The following is a 4,107-nucleotide window of genomic DNA, read 5'->3' on the forward strand; positions in this document are numbered from 1 at the left end:
TTCCTCAATTTAATAGCAGGGAACTGCTACCTAGAAGAAAATTGCAATTGGAAGCTGCCATAACTATTATAAAGAAAAAATAATAATACCAGCTGATAAACCAAAGGGAATCACAGCAGCCATCCCCTGTTCCACTTCTTAAAAGTATGCTGCTTGCAATATTTTGTCCAAAGTTTGGACAAAAGGTAAGGGAAGCAGTAAGTGTCTGCAAGGCAGAAGAAGGAACATCAACACAGAGACAAGGCAGCAGACATTTCCCCACTCTTCACTAGATTAATTCCATCAGATGACCACCATAATCCAAATTGTGTGTCACTGGTAGAGAGTTGGACTTTTTTCCAAGTAGGATCAACTGGAATGATAGTCTCTTTTTAATTCAATTTCTTCCTAAATCAAAGACAAAGGACCTGTATGTGAAATAAATTCACATTTTCTCCTTTTTAACTTTGCCCACATTTACCTCTTCTTTTTTTAAAAAAAATATTATCCAGGCATGTTTACAAAGGCAGCCACAAAATCCTCTGCTTTTGTCAAAGGGAGAAAAGCATCATCCTGCTGTCACAATGCAAGATGCACATCCAAAAGGGGCCAAACTGGTGTCCCAACCCTCTTTTGTGATTTGCCTCCAATACCTGCCTTCCCTCTCACCCCCCCCAAAGACATCTCTGAATTGCTGGATCACATCTGGCTGGCCATAATGGTAGATGTAGCTGAAAAAGTTGGAAACAACATGTCATCTCATCCTTTAAACCCCATAAATCCCTAAGTGAGCTTTAAAAGGAACGTAAGGTTTCAAATAGATTCAACGAACCAGTTGGATTAACTGAAACAATGATGATGGAAAAAAATAATGCTACTGAGGCAGGCTACAATATCTGTTATTTTTTTAAATGAATCTTTCTAAATCTGTAGCCATCGGGAAATGCTTTGCGATCTTATGTTCATGCAACATAATGTAAGGTAGCTGTAGATATTGGGAAAATGAATCCTTGGTGTCCTCTTGAGCTTGGTTGTTTTCCGCAGTCATTCCATTGTCCAAGAAATGGACAACAGGGGTGGGCTTCAAAAATTTTAGCAAGGGGTTCTCTGCCCGGTTGCTGGTGGCCATGGCCATGATGGGCGTGGCCTAGTCGGCCTCCTGCACCACAGCGGGGGGGGGGGGCATTTTTGCCCTCCCCAGGCTCCAGAGGTTTTCCTTGAGCTTCCGGGAGGGGGAAAATGGCCTCCCCAGGCTCCAGAGGCCCTCTGGAGGCTGGAAACTGGCCCATTTCTGCCCTTCCTGAACTTCTGGTAGGCCAGTTTTTCGCCCTCACCGAGCCTCCATGCACGCCCTGCACTTACCTGCATCCAAAATGAGCTGCGTGGGGACTCCTGGGAAGGGCGGGTTGGGCAGGGCCAGCCAGGAGTGGGGTTTGGGGGTTCTCCGAACTGCACAGAATCTTAGCTAGAGGTTCTCCCCAACCCCCAGCAGCCCACCCCTGGACAACAACCAAGAAAACAACCAAGCTCCGAGATCACCAAAGATTCCACACTTCCACCCTGACCTACAAACATTTTCTTCTATTGTTACTTTTCTTCCTTGTTGCAATTTGATTTGAATGCCATTAATGGTTTTAAATTGCATTTATCACAACTAGGTATATGTATTAGCCATAAATGTTCATGCAGACAAGAAGGAGCTAATTAGGCAATCAAAACCAGCCCTAGCATCAAATTAAAGCACTCCCTGTTCAGCCTTTTGCCTGAATACATTCCATGAAAAGATCCCACCATGTCTCTGCTTTAATTGTCAATATGTGCTTTAGTTGTCAAAATGTCATGTTAGGTAGTTCTTCCAGTATTTTGTGTCCCTAATAGTGGGGAGAGTGAGAAGAGATCTTGATCTTTGCGACTGTAACTTTCCTCCAAGTATTTTTATTTATTTATTTATTTATTATTAAATTTCTATACTGCCCTTCTCCCGAAGGACTCAGGGCGGTGAACAGCCACAAGATAAAAACACATAAATACAAAAATTTAAAATAAAATAAAAACGAATTAAATAATTTGGCTGAATTTAAAATACCCCATAATTTAAAACAAATTAAAATTTACATTTAAAAAGGGGAGAAGATTTAGGCTAGGCTAGATAATTTAAACAGCATTATCATTTCCCTTCCTTAGCTGTCTCTTCCCCCAGTTAAATATATCTGGTTTCCTCAATCTCTCCTCATGAAGGCCTTGTTTCCAATTCCCTAATTAAACTTGCACTTTTTACAATTACTTTTTACAATCACTCCAGGTTTTTAAAAAGGGGATGTTTGGAACTGAACACAACATTCAAGGTGGATTCTGAGCTATGCAGTATTATCATAGAAACTGCATTTCCTATAATTTGGGACCTGTGCTTCTATCAATGCAGCCCAAAACTGCATTTCCCCCTTTTTTCAACTATGTTGCACTGCTGAAGCATATTCAGTTTAAGATCAGTGACAATTCCACAAATCTTTTCAGATGCATCGCCACTAAGCCAGGTACCCACTATCTGACAGCTGGGGAATTCTGGGAGTTGAAGTTCACAGATCTCAATGTCACCAGGTTTAAGGAACACTAGTCTAGATTTTTGCAGCCTAGATATGATGGTTCTAAATATGACAGGTCTTCCCTCCTTCTGTTCACTCAAGTCATTCATGAAAATGTTAATGGGTACCATTTCCAGGAACAAACCTGTAGCTTCCCATTAAATGCCTTATTATTCCAGGTTCATCCCAATTTGATTTTTAAAACACGACTATTCTGTCCATTCTGTGATTATTAATTGGAGTCAACAGTGACTTCATGGTGCATAATCAATCAATCAATCAATCAATCACTCTTTGAATATGGTTTTGAAGGCATCTGTGTTTTTTCCTTAATTGATCTAAGTTGCCAATACAGGTAGACCTCGATTTACGACTACAACTGTGCCCAAAATTTGTTAAGTGAGACATTTGTTAAGTGAATTTTGTCCCGTTTTATGACTTTCTTACCACAGTTGTTAAGTGAATTACTGCAGTTGATAAGTTAGCAACCCGGTTGTTAAGTGACTCCGGCTTCCCCACTGACTTTGCATGTCAGAAGGTCACAAAAAGGGACCACATGACTCCTTGGGACACAGCAATGGTTATAAATATGAACCAATTTTACCAAGCATCTGAATTTGGATCACATGATCATGGGGGGGGGATGCTGAAAACGTACTTTGAAAAAAATGGTCATCAGTAATTTTTTTCAGTGCCATTGAAACTTTGAATGGTCACTAAACGAACTGCTGTAAGTCGAGGACTACCTGTAAAAACTACATTTAGCACCCTGTCAAATGCTTGCTAAACTCAAATTGTATTAAATTCATAGCATCCCACAAGCTACCAAAAACCCCAAACCAGCAATCACTGCTTTGTATCCTGTGTAATAGCTCTAAAAGATTAATGCCTCAACAAACGATGCAAGGGGGGAAATTACTCTGGAAGTATAAACGCTGCAGCAAAAATATCTTCCGAGAATAGCTTTAAAATGTTGAGATGTTTAGCATTCTTTCTTGCTTCTCCTCCCCCCCCCGTTCTTCCCAAATGAACTCTCCCATATCCCCCTACTTACCCCAACCATCCATGCGGTCCAGCTCCCGTGCGCATGCGCCAAAATATGGGCTTTTCTCTTTAACGCTGTCTAATGAAGTGCCTGATATTCATGTGAAATAAAGTGAAATAAAATCTTTTAAAAGTTCACCCCAGAGAAAAATTTAATCTTCCCAAGCCTCTTTTGCTGCGAAAACTCAAATTCCCGTTTCTTTTCGGGGTTCCTAATAAGGATGAGCACCTCTGTCTGATCTTAATTCCTACCCAAACCTTTCGTGATGATTTGCATACGTCCCTTCCCATCATGCACCCCGAAGAAAGAGAAAAATCAGATAATTTATTGAAAAGATTTTTAATGTATTTTAATACTATGATTTAAAAAACAGAGAGAGCTAAGATCATATTTTATGGACGTAAAAATAACGGGCATATTTACAATTTACATTATCTCATCATAACAGAACAGCTACCCACGTAAAAACCTTTATATACCGTACAAGGCAGAGTTAAATTT

This window comes from Pituophis catenifer, unplaced genomic scaffold (assembly GCF_029215685.1).
Source record: "Pituophis catenifer annectens isolate HBS135680 unplaced genomic scaffold, rPitCat1.0.hap2 SCAF_1, whole genome shotgun sequence".
In the NCBI taxonomy this organism is placed as follows: domain Eukaryota; kingdom Metazoa; phylum Chordata; class Lepidosauria; order Squamata; family Colubridae; genus Pituophis; species Pituophis catenifer.